Source organism: Ictidomys tridecemlineatus, chromosome 7 (genome assembly GCF_052094955.1).
Source record: "Ictidomys tridecemlineatus isolate mIctTri1 chromosome 7, mIctTri1.hap1, whole genome shotgun sequence".
In the NCBI taxonomy this organism is placed as follows: domain Eukaryota; kingdom Metazoa; phylum Chordata; class Mammalia; order Rodentia; family Sciuridae; genus Ictidomys; species Ictidomys tridecemlineatus.
In genome coordinates, this window is record NC_135483.1 from 98,337,376 (window position 1) to 98,358,362 (window position 20,987).

General features: G+C 42.9%; 1 protein-coding gene across 2 annotated transcripts in view; it reads left to right on the forward strand.

Annotated features, from left to right (window-relative positions):
- The first annotated feature begins 801 nt into the window (after nucleotides 1–801).
- Ralb (RAS like proto-oncogene B) overlaps nucleotides 802–20,987 on the forward strand; it is a 41,039-nt gene continuing 20,853 nt past the window's right edge. Inside the window, exons 1-2 of one of the 2 annotated variants that reach the window (XM_078017256.1) lie at nucleotides 806–962; nucleotides 3,369–3,446. The gene's annotated coding sequence lies outside the window, so the exon portion shown is untranslated. Of the gene's footprint in view, nucleotides 963–3,368; nucleotides 3,447–20,987 lie in introns of both variants that reach the window. The other variant, XM_013355756.4, reaches the window with a different exon arrangement.

Below are 20,987 nucleotides of genomic sequence, written 5' to 3' on the forward strand. Positions count from 1 at the left end.
TCTGTGTAGAGGTCAGTGAGGTCAGTGAGGCCACAGAATACGTGAAGGTGCAGCTCGTTAGTAAACTCTACAAAGGGAAGGCTAGTTAGAAAAATCACCCTGGGTAGAAGCCCTATTTTTGATTTAAAAAAACAAAAATTGTGGGGCTTTTAAAGATGATGTCTAGGGCAGTTTGCTGGAGAGAACCTCTGGCCATGAGCTTGCCCACTGCACTTCCTGCTTCCAACTCTGGGTCAAGATTCTGGCTCTTGGTTGTGATCGGGATTAGGTTACAGTGAAGCATTGGTTAAATAACTCCATTACTGCTAATGGGATGTCATCAGCTAAATTATTAGTGGCGGAACATGGAGGTGCCACTGTAGGCGCTGGTGTTCCCAGAATTAGCTGGACCTTCCAAAGAGCGCACTTGGTCACCTCTTAATTTTCTGAGGTTTCGGTAGAGCAGGTTTGTCCTTCCCTTTTCCTTACTTTGGCTTCGCCCTGGCCTACAGCCCACAACCCCAGCGCCGCTTCGACCGCCCACGCCCAGCGTCCCCAGACCAGGTCCCGGCTCCTCCACTGCCGCAGCGGTCACGTGCAGCGTGTCCCGCCCGGGAAAGAAGGGAACGGCGGTGGGCGGGCCAGAGCTGCGGGGCCCGCCCCTCCGCGAGAGTCGGCTTCTTATTGGAGAAGTCTCCTTCCCGGCCGCCCGCGACTTGAAAGGCCTGCTTCGGATTGGCCGATAGGCGCTAAGGGGGCGTGGCCTCGAGCGAAGGGCGAGAGCGGAAGGGAGGGCGCGCTCCTGAGAGGAGGGGTTGCCTAGGTGACGCCGGGGGCGCGCTCGGGGGTGGAGAAGCAAGCCCGAGCTGCTCAATGACAAATCGGCGGGGGACGGCTGGGGTCCGGCCCCGGGAGGGGGCGGGGCGCGCTTAAGAGCTGCGGGCTGGGCGCGGACGGCCGAGGCGGCGCGGCCAGGGTCCCAGGTAAGGGCGCGGCGCCCGGGCAGGGTCCCCTCCGGGCGGGGTGGGGCGCGGGCTGGGGAAGTGGGTGCGCCGCCCAGTGCCCTGGAGCCTCCTGTCCCCGCGCTCTCCGCGGGGCTGTGGTTGGGCAGCGGCCGGTCACGTCGCTCCCCGGGGCCCGCGGAGGGCGAAGCCCGGGCAGCTGCCCCGCTCGGCTCCGGGAGGTCCACCCTGGGGAGAGCCTCGGGCCTCTCACCTCGGCTGGGGCTGAGGAAGTGGGGGCGGCGCCCCAGCCGCTCCCTGGTCGCCTCTCCTTCCCTTTTCCCACAAATGGCCACTGCTCCCACTTCCTGCCCTTTCGGGTCTCCAGCCTGAGGGTGGTTCATTTCCTCAGTTCCTTAATTGCCGCTTTGCGCAGGAAAAGAGCGAAAAGTGTTGCAAAAACTTATTACCGTAGGAACTTGGGGTGGCTCGGGCCGGTTACTAAAGTTTTTTTTTGGTTTTGCTGTTTCTTTGGGGGTCTTGTTTTGTAAATGAGCACAGTCCCCTCACCCTCGTTCCCTTCTGATGGGGTCTTGAAGCACCGTGACTTTAACTGCCCTGACCCGGCGGGCGACTCGGTTCTTGGAGTGTCGGTGGTTGGTTCAGACCAGTCGCTGCGCCCAGACAGCTAGTTTGAACAGTGCCCTTCCTCTCTCTGCGCACTTTCGGGTGACTCCCAGAAACGTCAGAACTTTGATGTTGGGATCCAGTGAGTCTTCTGTGGAGAAGTTCTACTGTCAGGTGGACTGATGTAGAATTGTCCCAGGAAGAGACTTGGCTGATTGTTCGTTTGAGTTATCTGTGAGTTGACTTCAACCCTTGCAGAGCAGAGAACTTTCTGCCCTGTCCTAGTTTCCTAACCTCATTTCTTCTTGTTAAGTTTTGGGGATGGATAGTGGGCACTGGTTGGCAGGGGGTATAGCATATCTTTTAGATGTGCAAATGACTGATGTTCTAAGCGGAGCAACAAGATTCTTGGATGTCACCAGACCTCAGAACAAGGCAGTGTTCCTTAAACCTGGAGCAGTAGAAGCACGGTTCTCAGAAATGGGGTGACCACGAAAGGTGGTGCTAAATATTGGCAAGAACAAGAGACAGTTGAGTTTGTAGACCTGGATTGAATGCTGGTTCTGGAACTTTATTAGTGGTCTTGATCTTGAGCATTCCCCCACCCCCTAGCTCCAGAATCAGCTGTTAAAAAGTTGATAATAGTTTTTTATCCTCATTGTTAGGATTAAATTAAATAGAACTGTTTTTTTTTTTTTTGTAGTTGTGTGTGTGTGTGTGGGGGGGGAGTGGTGGCTTGATGTTTCCCAAGGGCAGGTGTATTAAGGTCTTGTTTGCCATGCTGTGGTGCTGTGCTGAGGTGGTAGAACCTTTAAGGGGTGGGGCCTAGTCGGAAGATTAGGTCTCTGGAGGGTGTGCCCATGAAGGGGATATTTGGGACCCCTGTGTCTTCCTCTTTTTGCTTCCCAGTCACCATTAGATGAGCAATTTGTTCCACCACACTCTCCCATCATAATCAAAACAGGCCTTAAACCACAGATTGACCAACCATGGTTTGAAATCTCCCACAGTGTAAGCCAGAGTAAACCTGTCTTCCTTTTAACTTTTTAACTTTTCAAGAATTTGTTACAGTAACAGAAAGCTAACACTGGAAGAAGCATCAGCTACTCTACTTTATTCTGATCACATCTTCTGAGTCTTTCTTTCCTTTTTGGAAAGAGAGAAAGAGAAAGTTCCTGAAATTGAATCCAGGGCCTCATGTATGCTAAGCATGCTCTATACCACTGTGCTACATCCCCAAACCCTTTTTTTCTGTTCACATTACTTCTCATTGGAAACAGCAGACACTCTGAGATCCTAGCAAGACTCTCCTATGTCTGAAGAGTAGACATTTTCCCAGAATTTAGTGTGGAAAAAGTGTCGATGTAAATTTCTGGGTCTCTTTTGGGAAAATGGAACCTGGACACCTAAAGACAGGAAAACAATAAATAAAACCTTAAGTGGAATTTGAAGAGGTCTTGGTGGAAGGTAGAAAAAGTGAAAAAAGTTCTAAATTCTTGCCTTGAAATTCTTCAAGTTTCTTGTCTGTAGAAGGCTGAGACTTCATGAAAAAGGTTAAACCTGAGCATGGAGGTGATCCTGTACCACACCACTCAGTCCCACTAGGCCTGCCTGCATTCAGTTACTAAAGTCTTACCTACTCATCTCATTTGTGGAAGTCTAAAACATCATTCGTGACGTTTTCTGAAAGCTAAATTTGGAGACAATATAACCACCAAGAACTACAGTTTGGAAGAAATCTTGGTGAACTCTTAGAAAGTTTTCAGTGTAACTGGTCTCAAGATAAAATACAGAACTTTCACTTTTTGATTATTTTTACAGGATCACCTCCATGCTCAGGTTTAACCTTTTTCATGAAGTCTCAGCCTTCTACAGACAAGAAACTTGAAGAATTTCAAGGCAAGAATTTAGAACTTTTTTCACTTTTTTCACCTTCCACCAAGACCTCTTCAAATTCCACTTAAGGTTTTATTTATTGTTTTCCTGTCTAATTACTGGTAAACAGCCCCCTACTGTAGAACATTCAGGACACTTGGAGTTTTTGTGTATTTTGTGTGTGTATGTGTGTGTAGAGGGGTAAATGATGCATGTTGTTGAGAATTCTGAATGTTAGGGAGCCCAGAGTACCAGGAAGAAGGGGACTCTTCCCTATTAGGGTGATTGGGTGTGTAAGAAGGAGAGAAATGGTTATTGGACATCCGTTATCTATTTGGCAGAGATCCACTGATCTAACCAATACCATATAAATATATGGCCTTGAAGATTTGACAGTGAGCTATTTCCTTTAGCACCATGGTTCTTATGGAACTTAGGAATATAAACAGTGGTGTGTATGTCCACACATTCTTAGACATTCCAGAAAAGCAATGGGGCCAGTAGGCAAGAGGGTGTGTGAACTTTTGGTTGGCAAGAGGGAAAAGAAAGATATAGAGAACAGATATAGGAATCTGAGTGTGAAAGTGGGAAGGTAGGTAGATGTGGTTATTAAGTCAATTAGAAAATGCCAGCCAACTCTCAAATCTAAGTTTATAGCGCTTAAAGGAAAAAAACTGCTTATAGTTTTCCTGTCCTCTTGAGAGTACCCCCCACCCCTGCAGTGCCAGGGATTGAACCTGGGGACCTGGCATGCTAGGCAAGTACTCTGCCACTGAGTTATATCACAGCCTCAGAGTTTGCTCTTTTTTTTTTTTGAAATATAGATGTAGAGCCAGATGTGGTGGTGCACACCTATTATCCCAGTGATGGGGGAGGCTGAGGCAGGAGGATCCCAAGTTCAAGGCCCACCTGGGCAACTTAGGGAGATCCTGTCTAAAAATAAAAAGGGCTGGAGGTATAGCTAATGGTAGAGCTACTCAATCCTCAGTACTGAAAAAAAAAAATGCAGAAAAGGGGTTATTAATAGGTGATCTAAAAAAATGGTAATCTGCTATATTGTTGCCTTTGCTTTTTGTCCTTGCTTCATGGGTAACTTATAGCCTACCAGATTGGTAATTGATACAGCAAGTCAGGCCTGATCTACACTGAACTATTCCAAGCTACATAATTTTACTTAGTATATGACACGAGTTAAAGGAAATACATCCACTGTCATGTATTTAAAAAATAAAAGCAATTTAAAAAAAAGGAAATACAGAAGCTGCCCTGTGTGACTGGCTTCCTCTAAAGTTTATTTGCCTTTTGAGTTTTCTATTGGTGTATAAAAAATTTTTTCCCAAATTTGGCAGTACTATAAATGTTAGTAATGATCTCACACAATATTTGTTTAGTATTGTTTCATACAGTTTCTGAAGTTCAGGAATCTATTCATTTGGTCAAGGGCTTTTGACTCAGATTCTCTCCCGAGGTCACTGTTACCTGAAGGCTTGATGGCTGGAGGAACTGCTTCCAAGATGCCACACTCACATGGCTGAAGTCTCAGTTTCATAATACTCTCTCTATAGGCTACTTCACAAGATGGTAGCTAACTTTCTTCCCAAAGCTAGTGACCTGAGAGAGAACGTGTATCATAGCGATCAAGATGGAAGCTACAGTATCTTGGTATCTAATCTTGAAAATGACAGCCCGTCACTTCTACCAGTACACAGAACAAACCTGATATATTGTGGGAAGGGACTATCTGAGGGACCTTTGGCATTCTTGGTGACTAGCTACTACTTTGTTTGTTTTGGCAGTAGTGGGGATTGAATGCAGGGGTACTTTCCCTCAGAGCTTCGTCCCCAATCCTGTTTTATGTTTTATTTTGTTACCGGGTCTCCCTAGGTGGCTGAGGCTGGCCTTGAACTTGCAGTTCTCCTTCCTCAGCCTTTTGAGTAGCTGGTACTACAGGCATGGGCCACATACCCAGCTTACTTTTTTTTTTTTTAACATTTGGACCAGACATTATTGAAAAAAAAAATCTTTAAGATGATTAGTAAAGTGTGTAGTACTGTAGGAGATTAAAACACAGCTGGAGTTTTTGCTATTCTAAAAACTTTTGGTAGTATACTTGAAACTTTTTGTTCTTTGGTTCTTCATTGTCAGATGCTAGAATTAATTAGCCAAATATGCAGTTGCTTTGGAAATTAGAAATTTAAATTTTACTTGTCCCTAAACCAAATGGAACAGCTGAGATTTTTTTTAACCCTAAAACAAGTTGGTAAAAAAAAAAAAATCTATTGCCAAAGTAATTTCCTTGATGAACAGCTTAAAATTAGTCATTAATGATTTGTGTATTCTTAAAAATAAAGCTCATTGGCAAAGTAGCCAAAAAGTTTTGGAGAATTTAAGCCCTCTCTCCTCGCCTGCATAATTTAAATCTTTGGACAATGTTTATTTGCCTAGCAATTCTTCAGTTCTCTCTCAGCCCTCACACATTTTAATTATCCACTTGGGTAGAAGAACTTCATTCTTCAGCATCCACATGAAGTCTTCCTGAGTGACTACAGGTCGGGAGCAGAGTTTAGGAAACCCATGCCTGTGGCCCGGCTAATTAATACACCTCCCTGTTTCCTTTCATCTCTGAAATTTCTACAGTTCTAATATTTTAATGTAACAGATCTCTTTGAATGAAGCATATTTATAACAGGATCTCATTAATCATGTTCAATTGCAAGAATTGCACTTGTACTTTGCAACCCATTTGAGTCACAATCAGGCAGAAAAGTCACACAATTTGCATTTCCTCTGCTTCCTATTTTTGGCCCCATTCCCATCCTCTGTCCTAATTTATGAGCTGGTTCCTTTCTTTTCTTTCATCCTACCTTTCCCACAATCCCCCTTCTTCCTTCCGCAGGAAGGGATTGGTGGCCAGTCACTTATTGTTGGTTAGCTGGTCCTATTGTTAGGAATGGGTGCTATTTTATTTTTGTGGTGCTGGGGATTGAATCTAGGGCCTCACACATGCTAGGCAAGTGCTCTGCTATTGAGCTATCTCCCCAACCTTTAGGAATGAATATTAGGTAATGGAGTAGCTCTATTAATAGTTGCATATTGAGACTTTAAAAAAAAATCCCAAGTTAGATCTGTTCAGTAATTGCTGCCATTTTTTAATGTCCCAATTGTTCTAAATCTAGCCACTTTCCCCATGTCCCCTGTTTTCCATTCCATAGCTAGAGCGCCCTTTTCAACATGCAGGCACAGTGATGCCTGGTGGAAAAACTTCTGTGGCTTTCCAGTGCCTGTGGGGTGGGTTTCCATAGCCCAGGGAGGGTTTAGGTTCTAGTCATGGCAGGCCATTAGACCAGGAAGCACACTGTCACTTACATCCTTAAAAAATTGCACCACGGGCTCTGTGGAGAGCAGATTGGACTGGAGAGGGGCTAAGGTGCCAGGAAAGAGGAGTCATCTGGGGAGCTGTGGCTGGGATCTGGCTGTGGCAGAGAAGGTGGACTGAGTGGTTGGGTTTGAAGAGTATTTTGGAGGTGAAATCAATAAAACTTGTCACAAACTGAGTTGGGGAATCAAAAATAACCTTCAAGTTTCTGGTTCTTATGACAGCGTGGGTACCCCAGGGTGGTTTGGTAGCTATTAGATGGGGAGAGAAGAGTGAAGAAGGAGCAGCCTTAAGGGGAAGAATCAACAGTTCTATTTTGGGTGTAAGTTTGAGATTCTTGTGAAACAGCCAAGACGGGTGGCAGGAAGGCAGGGGGGTCTGGGTTGCATCTGAACAGTTTGCAAGCTGCACAGAAAACCCCAGAAGGGATGCCCTTGCCTAGGGAAAGGGTAGAGAGACGGGAAGGGTGGGTGTCTGAGGAGGACTGAAATGTAGAAGCCAGGTAAAAGAGGAAGAGGCCTGTAAACGTGGAGGAAGGTGCAGAGATGTGAGAAGCCCTCCAGGAAATGTGAGTGTAGGTGCTGGAAGGGAAAGACACGCTGAGGCACGCTGTGCACTGGCCTCCGAGGGCCTTCCCTCTTCCAGGCAAGACTTCATTGCAGCTGCTCTGTGCTCATTTTTAAACAGGGGAGAGGTTGGAGAGGAGAGGGAGACAAGTTTTCTTTGGAGTTGGTTACATGGTATTTGTTGGTGACCTTGACAAGACCAGTTTCTGTGAGGTTATGTGAGGGAGTCAGTCAGATTAGAATGAAAAGCAAGAGGAGGAAGCACAGGCCCTTGCTATTCAGAGTGGGATCTGTGGGCCCAGAGCAGCAGCTGACGTAGGTGCGTAGTGCAGAAGTTTGGAGTCCACCCAGACCTGCTCATTCCAAATACGTGTTTAATAAGATCCCCAGCTCATTTGTTGCTACGTTAGAGTTTGAGAAGCTTTGGTGCAATGGTTTGGGGATATAGCTCAGTTGGTAGAGTGCTTGCCTTGCATGCACAAGGCCCTGGGTTCAATCCCAACACCACCACAAAAAAAAAAAAAAAAAAAAAAAAAAAAGTTGGTGTGCTGGATGGATGCCTGGTATTCAGTGTAGAGGGCTTGGGGCTGTGGGACCTTTAAGAGGGAAGGCCTGGGGGGGATGGTTGGCTCGTAGGTGAGGGACCCATGCTGCCCTTAGAAAAGAGCAAGGTTCTTGTGGGACCTTGGGTTAAAAAAGGAGTGAGAATGACCCTTCCCTGATCTCTGACTTGTGTTCCTGCCATGATTCCCTCCTTCTTGAGGCCCTCACCAGAGGCCAAATACATGAGGCTGCCTGATCTTGGACTTTCAGCCTCCAAAAACATGAGCGAAATGAACCTCTGCTTTATGTATGACCCAGCCTCAGGTATTTTATGTTAGCAATAGAAGGTAAACTAATACGATTAGTATAGTTAGCCAGACAGTTCTGAATAGTGTGGTGAGCTGGAGGGACCTAGGGGATCAGGGTGTGTGTGTTTAGGATGAAGATGGAATGGAGTTGTCTCTTTTGCTCTGGGGATGATTCTGTAGAGAGGAGGAGACTGGCCAGGGAGAAGACAACCACCTGTTTATGGGTGATGGCTTCTGTGTTCTCGGGAAAATGAGGCAAGGTCATCTGTCAAGAATGGGCAAGTGGAGGGAGTAAGGGAGAGATACGGTGAGATTTCTAGAACATGTGGAGTGAGCGCCCAGGCCTGGTTGTGATCATAAATGCATTGAAAGTGAATTCCGTGAGACTGGTGACAGGATTTCATTTCTTGCCAGGTCAGGTGTGATGAGGAGAGCAGTGGTTTGAGGGAGCCTTCAGGAGGAGCAGGAGGTGAGGTGCTGGGGAGAGAGGCTTCAGAGGTGAAGGGGGGCCGTGGAGCCTAGAGGGGGTTGATGGGCAGAGAGAACCTGCTGGAGGCCAATGCCTGCAGGTGTCAGGAGGCCAGAGAATTCTGGCAGGGCTATTGGTAAATAGCAGAGAGCTGGAAGGATAGAGGCTGGAGGGTGAGAGGAGAGAACTGTTTGGAGATGGTGAAGTTCAGGGTATGACCACAGCAGCGCTGGGGAGAATGAAGGAAAACGATTTTGGAGAAGAGGAGGTCCAGCCTCTGAGAGCCCTTTGCTGGGTCATCCGAGTGGATGTAGAAGTCACTGAGGAGGATGACGAAGCTGGGGTAGGAGGAAGTCTGTGAAACAGAAGCGGATGTCCCTAATAAATGAGGGAAGTGAGCAGGAGATCTGGAGCTGATAGTAACAGAGAGGGGACTGGGTATCACAGCTGGGAAGTCCAGGCCTCAGAGATGCAGCTTCTGCAACCGGAGGGGACGGGGGAGGCACTGAACTGGAATTGAAGGAAGAGAAGGAGGAAGGACACTTATCTGGTTCCCTGTGGCCTGGAGGCACATGGTGTGAGAGGTCACAGGCTGCTGTTTAACACGTGGCATCCCCAGGGCACACCCAGGTATCAGGCAAAGCCAGAGTTGAAAACATTTTTAAAAGAGGCAGAGGCTCTTGAAGGCTTTTCTGGTGTCCCTGAGGGTACAGGAAATGCGGGGTTAGTCTTTTCAGGGGTTGGATGCAGTTCTCTTGGGCTGAGTCCTAGTAATGAGGACCCTTTCAGTGCTTGGTCAGAGAGATGTTCAGGGGTGTGCCACCCCTTGGAAAAGGGTGAATCTCCTCCAGAACTGTCCTTCCCAAGTCTTGGCAGGGAGGAGCATCTGCTGCACAAGATCCCCTCATGCATCACGCACTGCTGCAGAGGGAAAGGGAGGAAGGGCTTTCTGTTAGAGCAGTTCCAGAAGCTACTGGGGGAAGATAGGATTGGCATGTCCTACAGTGCCCATTGAGCTGGTATGGTGGCATGCACCTACAGTCCCAGCCACTCAGGAGGCTGAGACAGGAGGATTGCTTGAACCCCTGAATAGTGTGGTGAGCTGGAGGGACCTAGGGGATCAGGGTGTGTGTGTTTAGGATGAAGATGGAATGGAGTTGTCTCTTTTGCTCTGGGAATGATTCTGTAGAGAGGAGGAGACTGGCCAGGGAGAAGACAACCACCTGTTTATTGTCTAGGCAATATGGCAAGACCCTGTCTCAAAATCAACAAAAAATGTCCATTGGTGATACCTCTGAAGGGAATGACAGTGTCTTTCTGGGTGATGGAGAATAAAGAAGGGTGTCAAGGACCAGTGCTGATGGGAATATGCCTACGCTTGTTTCTGTGTTGACCGTGCATTTGGTATGGATCCCCCTTTGCTCCTGCCTGGCTGACCTGTGAGGTGGGCAGGGCAGATCTTTGCCCTGTTCTTCAGGTGGTGACTGAGGCCCAGGTGATGAAGTATCTTGCCTCTGTGGCCAGTAGGGTGTGTGGCTGAGGCTGGAAGACAGGCCTCTTCCTCACTAGCGTACGTGCTGGACACTGGCGGCCTCTGAATGAAGAACCCTCCCTGCCCTGTCTCTGCATTCTTTAAGAACCAGCAGCTCCTCCTGACTTAGTGTAGACTTGGCTCTGAAGCTAAGGTCTTTCTTACAGCTTTCTAGAAGTTTAGAGTTGATAGAAATCAGTGCCGTACTTACTCAGAACGTATTTTGACATGCATCTCCTCATTTGGTCTCCATAACAACCTAAGGAGAGAGCTATCCTATATTTTTTATGAATCAAACTGAGGCCAAGAAATGTTAAATAACCAAAGTTGTTAGCTTCTTAATGGCAGACTTCAGGCTTAAGTAGAAATATTTTTTTCTGGCTTATACTGTAGTTGATATATAACTACTTTTCAAAAAAAAATATAGTAAAACATACATAAATAACATTTACTATTTTAACTATTTTTAAATGTATACTTGAGTAGCACTAAGTTGTATTCACATGGTTTGCAACCATCACCACCACCATCCATCTCTAGAACTTTCTCATCATCCCATATGAAACTCTGTACGCATTAAACAACAAGTGCCCATTTCTCTCTAACTCCAGGCACTGGCAACCAGATGCTACTTCCTGTCTCTGAATTTGACTATTCTGGGTGTCTCACGAGACTGTCCAGTATATGTGCTTTTGTGTCTGGCTTATTTCACTCAGCAGAATGTCCTCAGGTTCATCCATGTCGTAATGTGTGTCAATTTCCTTTCTTTTTAGGCTGAATAATGATCTGTTGCAGCTGCAGGCCACATTTTGCTTATCTGTTGATGGACACTTGGGCTGTTTCCACCTTGGGCTATTGTGAATAATACTGCTGTGAACGTGGATGTGAAAATATCTGTCCAAGTCCTTGCATTGTTATTTTGGGTGTATAATGACTATTTTTTGTCATACATTTCCTCTCAGGTCTTTGTATTTGTCTCTTGGGGGGCGGGTAACTGGGGATTGAACTCGGGGGCACTCAACCACTGAGGCACATCCTCGATTCTATTTTGTATTTTATTTAGAGACAGGAGCTCACTGAGTTGCTTAACACCTCACTTTTGCTGAGGCTGGCTTTGAACTCGTGATCCTTCTTCCTCAGCTCCTTAGCTGTTGGGATTACTGGCAGGTGCCACCCTGCCTGGCTTGTCTCTCTCTTTAGTGAGCTTTCTGACCCCGTAGCTCTGGGTCCCTGTAATAAGTTTCAGTATTTCAGGCCATATTTGAAGGGCTTCACCACCCCACCCCAATCTTGGGAGTAGCAGACAGTGTAGTGGCTCAGAGTGTGGACTCTAAACCTGTGACTTCAGGCAAGTTATGCCAGCTGTGTGGGAGGACCCACTTAGACTGGGCAGGTCAGCTGCCAGGGGTGTCTAGGAAGGTGATGGAGGAAATATTTCAGTAAAGGGTGCAATTATGTATGACCCTCTTGGTCTTTCTTGAGGAGCAAGAGCAGTTGTGGCAGAAGGACTAACATGTGCCTTGGGGCATACATGAGAAGCTTCTGATAAAAGATTCAGAGCTATTATCTTTTGTTCTAGTTAATTTTTCTAAATATTTATTTTTTAGTTGCAGCTGTTATTTTATTTATTTATTTTTTATGTGGTGCTGAGGATCGAACCCAGGGCCTTGCACGTGCTAGGCGAGTGCTCTACTGCTGAGCCACAGCCCAATCTCTTGTTCTAGTTAATTTTTAATTTTTTTTTTTGTTAACCCAGGTTTATTTTTATTTTTATTTTTTGGGGGGGATGGGACAGATAAAAGAGGGATTCATTAGGGACAGAAATACCTAAAACAAATTTCCTTAGGCACACAGCAGTGCTAATTTGAATTGTTTTATAGCTCTAATTTTAGGAAATAAAAACCCCAAATTAACAAGGAACTTAGGTTGTTTAATTCAGCTTCCTCATTTTTGTAGACATGGAAACTGAGTCACACCTGTAAGTGCATTAAAAGTATGTCCTGGTGCTAATGACAATAGCAGCTACCCAGGGAAGGGGAATTGGACCAGGGAGGGCACTGGCTCCAAGTGAGTTCTGGGTAAGAGACTGAGAGGCCTGGCCCATGGTGGCTGTGCTTCGGCTGGGAGCCAGAGGGATCCTGCGCATGAGTGAAGCAGGTGCAGGAAGACAGGAGTGGCCTCCTCTGCCCTGGCAGACAGTGCAAGCGCCTTCCAAAAGCACCGGCCTTCGTCAGTGCCAGCCAATTGCCTGGATTTAGGAACGTCAGACTTCTGATTTTTCAAGCGATGCCAGAAATTTGGACTTGTATGTAAAATTCCCTTTAAAAATGTTAATGATTAAATCAATTTTTAAAAGGCACTGTGTGAGCAAACAAAGCATGCCTGCAGGCCACCAAATTTTACAAATTGGCAGCTCTGTTTTTTGCCAAGTGGTGAAAGCTGATCTATAGCAAGATAGAGACAGAGCCAGCACACGGAGGGAAGCAGTGACAGTCTTGGCAGCGTGCAGGGCTCTGATTCCAGCTGCCCCCAAGTCCCAGCCGTGTCGTGTCTTCAGCCTCCTTCCTGTGCTGTGGATTTTTTGTTTGTTTGTTTGTTTACTTTCTCTTCAAAAACATTGTTTTTTTCTTTGTATCAGTAATATACACTAGTATTTTCCTGGTAAATCCTTCTGGATATATGAGTTTATTTACCTTATGTTTCTTTTTTATGGGGATTTTTAAAAATATACAAAGGTTCAGAGAATGGCACAATGAATTACTTTGTCCCTATCGGGTCAGGGTCAGTGATCACTTTATAGCTAATTTTATTTTACCTCTATCTCTATTCACTCTCTTTCTCTTGATAATTTTGAAGCAGATCCTGCACATCATTTAACCTCATTACAAATGAGGTTAAATGAGGCATTTAAAAAAATTAAAACACTAATTCCTTAATATTATTAAATCCAGCCAGAATATCCAATTTCCTCATTTTATTTAAATTAAGATCCAAAAAAGGCTCTGTTTCAACTGATTGATAGTCTCTTGGGTCTATTAATTTATAGGCTCCTTCTCTATTTCTCTTTCCCCTGAATTTGTTTACTGGAGAAATTAGGTGCTTTGTTCATGGAGCCTCCTGTAGTTTACTTATGGCTGGTGTGCATCTCTGTAGTGGTGTTTAACATGTTCCTGGAACTGCTGTTAATTGGTGGCTTGATTAGAAGAAGTTTTTATTTTTCCAATACCATTTCATTGATGTTCTATCTTTTTCAAGATGCTCATTTATGCTAGCTTGTCTTTTTTTTTCTTTGAGACAGGATTTCACTATGTTGTCCCTATGCTGGTCTTGAACTCCAGGGCTCAAGTGATCTTCCTGCTTTAGCCTCCTGAGTGGCTAGGACTTCAGGCACATGCCACCACACCTGGGTTAGCTGCCATTAATGCTCTTTTTGTGGTGTTAGCTGCCTTTGATGCTCAATAGCATGAGAAAGTGTAAAAAGGTGCTGCCCAAATTCTTCCATTCCTTGGTTTGTGAGATTATTTCTAGAAGGAAGGCCTTTGCTTCAGCTGTTAGTTACCCAGTAGTACAGTTTGCATAGGAAAAGTAGGGTGCATTTTTGATTCTTTCCTTTTTTTTTTTTTTTCAGTGTTTTTTTGTTTGTTTGTTTGTTTTTTGTTTTTTTAAATTTATTTATTTATTTTTATTGGTTGTTCAAAACCTTACAAAGCTCTTGACATATCATATTTCAAATATTAGTTTCAAGTGAGTTATGAACTCCCATTTTTACCCCAAATACAGATTGCAGAATCACATCGGTTACACATTCACATTTTTACATAATGTCATACTAGTGACTGTTTTATTCTGCTTCTTTCCTTTTTATTTGCCTATTTTTAACATAATGAGTTGTTACCTCCAGAGGTGACAGATGAAGTGCTTTTTAAGTTGCACTTGAACAAATTTGATTTGTTTCAATCTGTTGCAGTTATCTTTATTGATCTTTAATTGCCTCTCTGACTAGTTTCTTCAAATTGGCTCCTGAGTACCTATGAGTGGGCAAGTGTCTATTTTTAATTTATTGTTATTTTTGGTAGCTGATAGTGTTTATTGTTGAACTGCATTAAAAACCTCTGAGGAAGGCTGCTGCTTTAAGTGCTGCCCTTCTGGACAGCATTTCCTTAATGGAACGTTGGTGAGAAACATGGAGTATGTGTAAAGGAAAATTGTTTAAAACATGTTCTCCTCTTAAAACACTTCACTCATCATTCATCCATCCCTTTATTCATTCTCCGGGCATTTGTAGGTTTCTAATGCACTGTAGGTCAAAGCTGTCCCTGGAGATTCACATGTGATCAAAATACAGCTTCTGTGCCACAGACTGAACATGACCATGTTATAGATAGCTACAGGGTTTGCGTTGTGTTAGATTAACAGTGTGTAGGGATTCGGGGAAGGAGAGGGGGACATCATTATATTTATTCACACACACACACACACACACATAAACATGGACACTCATAGATGCAGTTCCTAGGTTGGTGATCTTGTCACAACTACGTAGTAATTTGGTATTAGATGCTAAGAGAAAGACTCCAGTTTGATTTTCAATACTAGTGGAGAATGAGGTCTACTGGACAAACAATGTCACTGAATTTTACTTTTAAATCATGCAGCATTTCTAAACCCTGAGAGTCATCTTGGTTCCTGTGCTACTTCATATTTGAGAGAGTTATTTTTTGGGGAAAAGTCTTTCATGACCATAATTTAGGTGGAGATTTTCCTAATCTGGATTCTAACAGGAAGTGGTGTAAACAATTGGAATTTGCCTTGGCACTCGCCTAGCAAGGGGCTGCATAAACTTCACTGTGCAGAGGACTTCCCTGGAGACTTTGTTAAAGTTCAGAGCCTGGTTCACAGGCTTAGGGTACAGCCTGAGATTCCGCATTTCCCATAGGCTCCTGGGTGTGACTTAAAATGCAACCCAGACCTGGAATGTAAACATCTTTGTAATAATTTCTCCACAGACTGTAGGGACTTAATAAGGAAAAAATTCCTGGTAAATTTTTGTGTTATTCAGCTGTTAAATTTTTCAAATCAAACTTTAGTATTCTATTAATTTTATAAAATTCATCATATAATCACATTGATTTTAAAAATTTAAATGAAATGGAAATGTGTACAATAAAATTGAAGTTATCTCACTGGCATTATTTGATGCCACTGTTGCCAGTATTAACAGTGTATGTTATCATAATTATACATATATATATTTTTTAACAATAACATTACATTTTGTAAAACTTTTTTTTCCCACTTAATGATACATCTTCACATTTTTCTAGGTCAATATATACAGATTTTCCTCTGTAGTTGTGTATCTAAAATTTGGTTTTATTATAATATATGCAAGTATTCCTATTGGAGGATGTTTTTCAGATTATTAGAGTATTCTGTGTAATCACAAAAAATCATTCTTGTAAGGATATATGTCCATTTTTATAGAATACGTTCCTACAAGTTTTAGATTTTTAAATTTTTAATTGATTTTTGTTGACTTTTCTTCCCCAAAAGGTTGTTGCAATTAATATTATGATCAACAGTATCCATTTCTCCAAATTCTTGACAGTACTTTTTAAATTTACCCAAGCTGATGTTTTATTTGCATTTCCTTGAGTAACAGAGAAATTGGATATGGCTTTATATATTTATTTATGAGCTGTGTTCACTTTCTTTCCTGTGAGTCACTTCTTAAATTTTTTATCTATTAAAAAACCTAGGTTGTTTCCAGGTGCAGCATACCCCTGTAATCCCAGCGGCTTGGGACGCAGAGGCAGAAGGATCATGAGTTCAAATCCAGCCTCTGCAACTTATTAAGGCACTAAGCAACTCAGTGAGACTCTGTTTCTAAATAAAATACAAAATAGGGCTGGGGATCTGACTCAGTGGTCAAAGGCCCCTGTGTTCAGTCCCCAGACCACCCCCCCCAAAAAAAAAAAAAAAACTTGGGTTGTTTGGCTTACTGGTTTGCAGGAACTTTTTATATTTTACAGATACAGTTTCATCATATGTTCCAAATATTTTCTCCCAGTGTGTCTGTTGCTCTGTATGTATACTTCTCCCTTGCTCTTCATTTTTTTTTTCACTTTTATGGCTGTTTCATTTAAACTTTCTTGCCATGTTCAATTCCCTGCATTTTTCCATTATTACTTCCTATTGGGAACACTCTTTTGAAGAAAATACAGAAGTTGAGTGTTTGTCTTCTTCACTGAGCTTTTATAAATAAAGCTGAGTTTTCCTTGTTAGCCTAATGTCCAAGCACATAACCTACAGTTATAGTCCACCAAATATAGTACCACGTGAAATAGTATTGAACTGGAAATAACCAATAGTAATTGCTTAATAAAAGTGCCCCCCAACCCTCTGTCATGTTCTTGTTTTACTGTGTGGGACAAAGATGGCTCCTGGAATCTTTGTAGACCTACATGTGCAGTGTCGTTGGGGGCTGTGGACACATCTGGGGATATTTTCCAGGATACATGAATTTTTGGGGGGCTTGGGGGAATGAGTTTCCTCTAGGCCCTTCACCTTCACATCTCTTTCTTTAACTGCTGGTGTCTGAGTGTTGTGGAAGGAGCTCACAGACAAGATTCTTAGTACCAGAGCTTGGCCCTTCTTTGGCAAGGGAATTTTTTTTAGGTAATTGTCATCCAGTTCCTGTTAATTACCTTTAATGTGATTAACAATCACCTGGAAGAGCCAGGCACAGTGGTGCATGTCTGTAATCCCAGAGGCTGAGGCAGGAGGATTGTAAATTCTAGACCAGCATCAGCAATTTAGAGAAGCCCTTAAGCAATTTAGCAAGGCCCTGTCTCAAAATAAAAGGGCTGGGAGTGTGATTTAGTGGTTAAGGAAGGACCTCTGGGTTCAATCCCTGGTGCAAAAGAAAGAAAAAATCACCTGAAAGAGTTCTTTTTGTTTTTGCTCTGAACTATTGAGAATAAGATGTATAAATCATGACTTTATTTCTAAGAATATGGATATTCTCTTCTATGAATATAGTCCAATTATCAACATCAGTACATTTAACATTGATATACTACTCGAATCTTGAATCTATTCTTGTATTCCAAGTTTGTCAAGATCAGGGTCTGTCTGATGTGTTCTTATGGCTAAATGTCCTGGAGGTGCATGATGTCTACCCGCTCCACCTTGGCATTATTAATTTTGATCATGTGATCAAAGTATTGTCTGATTTTGCCATACTTACTGTTTTTTCCCCTTGTAACTAATAAGTAAATCTGGAGAGACATTTTAAGATCACACAAATCTTTTCCTCGTCCAATCCTTCCCGTAGGTTTAGCATCCACTGATGAGTCTTGCCTGTCAGTCTTTAAACTGTTGTGAAATACTAATTTTCCAATTCAGGTGTATCTTCTGCATTTTCCAGGTGGCCCTTGGCCTTCTGTAAGCAAGGGCCCTCCCTTTTCCTTTAATATTTATTTTAGGTCTAGATTCATGGATTCCTGATTTTTCAATAATCTGTTTCAATACTGTCTTTAATTACTTGGGTGCTAAAAGTGTCTCAGATTTGTGCTTGTTATTTAAAGGAATGTTGAGTTATTTAAAGGATTTTTGATTGTTATTTAAAGGATTGAATACCTGGATAACATTGTGGGAGACTCAGATATTAAGATTGTAACCTAGAGTAGCATCCAAGTTACCTTCATTCATATTGTCTGGAGAAAAAGTGCTACATTCAGTTCCTTGGGTGTGTCCAATGGGGGAGTGTGCTGTGTGCTTTTGCATATTGTATTACCCAGCATATTGGATTTTATGAGGGGTCAGGGAGAGCTGGTGTCCCCTAGGTTTTCTCATTGTTACTTGTGTTTCATGACAGCCCTATGATACAGGCAACGTGGCAGTTGGATTCTATTACCAGCATATTTCTTCTTTGCTTAAATTAAAAGAAAGACTAATGACTATTGTCAGCCTGTCAGACTAAAATTCACTGGAAACACCCTTTCCTCTTAACACTTGGATAATTTTATGTACTGAGATTTGCTTTCAAAATATATTTTACTTCTCAAGTGAAAGTGTGTTCTGGTATTTGGCTTTATGCTATGATATTATTGTATCATATAACATATGTAGAAAAATCATTTCTAAGCTCTTTTGCCTCTTTCCTAAGCCAACTAAGTGAAGCATTCTTAGTTTGGAATGTCTTGTTTTTCTTTTCTTTCTTTCTTTTTTTTTGGGGGGGCGTACTCGGAATTGAACCTGAGATCACTTAACCACTGAGCCTCAGCCATAGCCCTTTTTTTTTTTTTTAATTTTATTTAGAGACAGGGTCTTGCTGAGTTGCTTAGGGCCTTGCTAAGTTGCTGAGGCTGGCTTTGAACGATCCTCCTGCCTCAGCTTCTCGAGCCACTGGGATTATAGGCATTTGCCACCACACCTGGCCCCTGTAAGGTCTTTAAACTTTTCAAAATATTTGTAATTTTCCAGAATAAACTGTTAGGGAAAAGGATGCCTGTATTTTTTTTTTTTTAATATTTTTTCAGTTGTCAATGGATCTTTATTTATTTATTTATATGTGGTTGCTGAGTATTGAACCCAGTTCCTTCTGCATTCGAGGCAAGCACTCTACCACTGAGCTACAACTACAGTCCCAATCTGTATTTTTTTTTTTAAAGAGCACATTATGGAATAGGTACATCTATCATAAACTATTAAATGTTGTACATATCTGTTAAATCATACACATGAACTGCCCAAGCTTCACTGATTCTTTTCCTTCTATTTTTCCTCCTCGCTTTAGTTAAGTCCTTTAAATCTGAGTCTATATGTTGCTATCTCCAGGAAATTTCCCCTGAACTTACATCTCTTCCGTTTCCAGAGTGCCCTTTAACCTTAGAATTTGTCACCCTGTACTGTCCTCATTTACTAATTTGTTCAAACCAGTAGACTGTCACTCAAACAACTTTGTTATGGGCAAAGACTATATTTCTGTAATGTTTTCTGGTAAAAGTAAAAACAATCAACAACAGTAAATAGACTCTGAGACTTCAGCAGTTAGAAGTATCTTATCTCTCACACCAGGAGTCTGAAGGTCAGCAGTGAGGGCACTTGGCTGCCACCTCTGCCTTTCTTTTGTCCTTCCCGTCAGCGTGCCAAGTTGACAGAGCAGTGACGTGGATTGGAAATATCCGCCATAGTTATTTCCGGTTTTGGACTTGAGTGGAGATGTTTTAGCAAACATCTGTGGATTCCTTGAGTAGCCTTCAGTTTATTTGTGATTGTTTCTTCTAGAGAAATTGATGTTGCTTTTTGAAAATAGTGGTTCAGAATTAGACTTATTCACGTGTTTGGAAAGACCTCTTTTCTTAGCCTGGAAAAATATTTGTCCATTTTCATGTAGTTCACAGAAGGTTGCCTTGGAGAAATGTGGGATGGAGGATTTGAGTGTTGCAACCTCATTCCATTTTTAGGAAACTGCTGGGGGCCAGAAATGAGGCCAAAAGTAGTTTCACATTCTTAAACTGAAGCCTTTGGGGGAGGCCTGCCCCTTATCCCATTTCTTTTATTTTAGTCACAATTCAGATGTGCTTAATTATTGAGTTAATTGCTTAGCTCACTTATTATAAAAAGCACATAATTAGCAAAGGGGGAGTGGAAAGAGTGCCTGGTGTAGGCAGGTAAAAAGATGGTGAAATGTGAGGGTGGAGAACCAATGGATGAGCAGGGCTGCGACCTTGACTCAGGGCAGCCCAAGGCCATTCATGTGGCCCCTGTGCAGCTGAGGAATTCAATGTGAAAAGGCTGAATTTCGTTCAATTCACCTGTTTTGGAAAATAGATATAGTGCATGGAAAACTTGTGAAACTATATAAATATGATCTCAAACATGTTTTTAAATATTTTTTAGTTGTAGATGGACATAATACCTGTATTTATTTTTATGTGTTGCTGAGGATCCAGCTCAGTGCCTCACGGGTGCAAGGCACACGCTCTACCACTGAGCCACAACCCTAGCCCTCATATACGTTTCAAATGTAGCACTATGTAGATTAAAATACTAGCAGGAAATACTCAGTTAATAGTGAATATCTCTTGGTGGTAGATCATACGTGTTTTTTTTCAGAGATTGTGTGTGTGTGTGTTTTGTAGGTTTGCTACAGAGCATCATAACTTTTCATTTTAAATATTCAAAAAAATTTTTAGGCACTTAGAATGATTCTTGTTAAAGTCTATCTGACTTGTTGGTAATGTTGTGTTTTTTAGATGTTGCTTTTTGTTTTTATTACAATTGATCAAATAATCCTTTGTCTGCTGCCTGTCTGAAAAGCCCCACTTGCTATGTATGCTGGCTCCCACATGGTGCTGTTCTCGTGTGTTCCAGAAGTTGGGAAGGTGCTCTCCTTGCTCTTATCTCCCAGACAGGCTTTGGCCAGCACGCTGCTTGGAGCCCCCTGTCTGGGACCACTTTGCACGTGCATTTCTTGGTTTTGGAGGACTGTTGTGGTTGTAGATTTTTAAGTAAAACTTGCCTACACCTGGGGCTTTGGCAGATAAGCCTCTTTGTCATCGTTCCTGTTGGTGAACATGTTTTTCTAGTCCACTCTCCTCCGGTGCTCCTTCAAAGGCCTTGACCTCTCAGTTCTCAGTTGCAAAGGTGTTTCAGTTCTCCACTCCTCCCTTGTGTGGGCCTTGGTCTCCTAGTTCTGTGTACATTAAATCTTGTTACCTAGAGATGGCAGGATGAGCAGCTCCTACTGCTGAGTGGGGACTGCT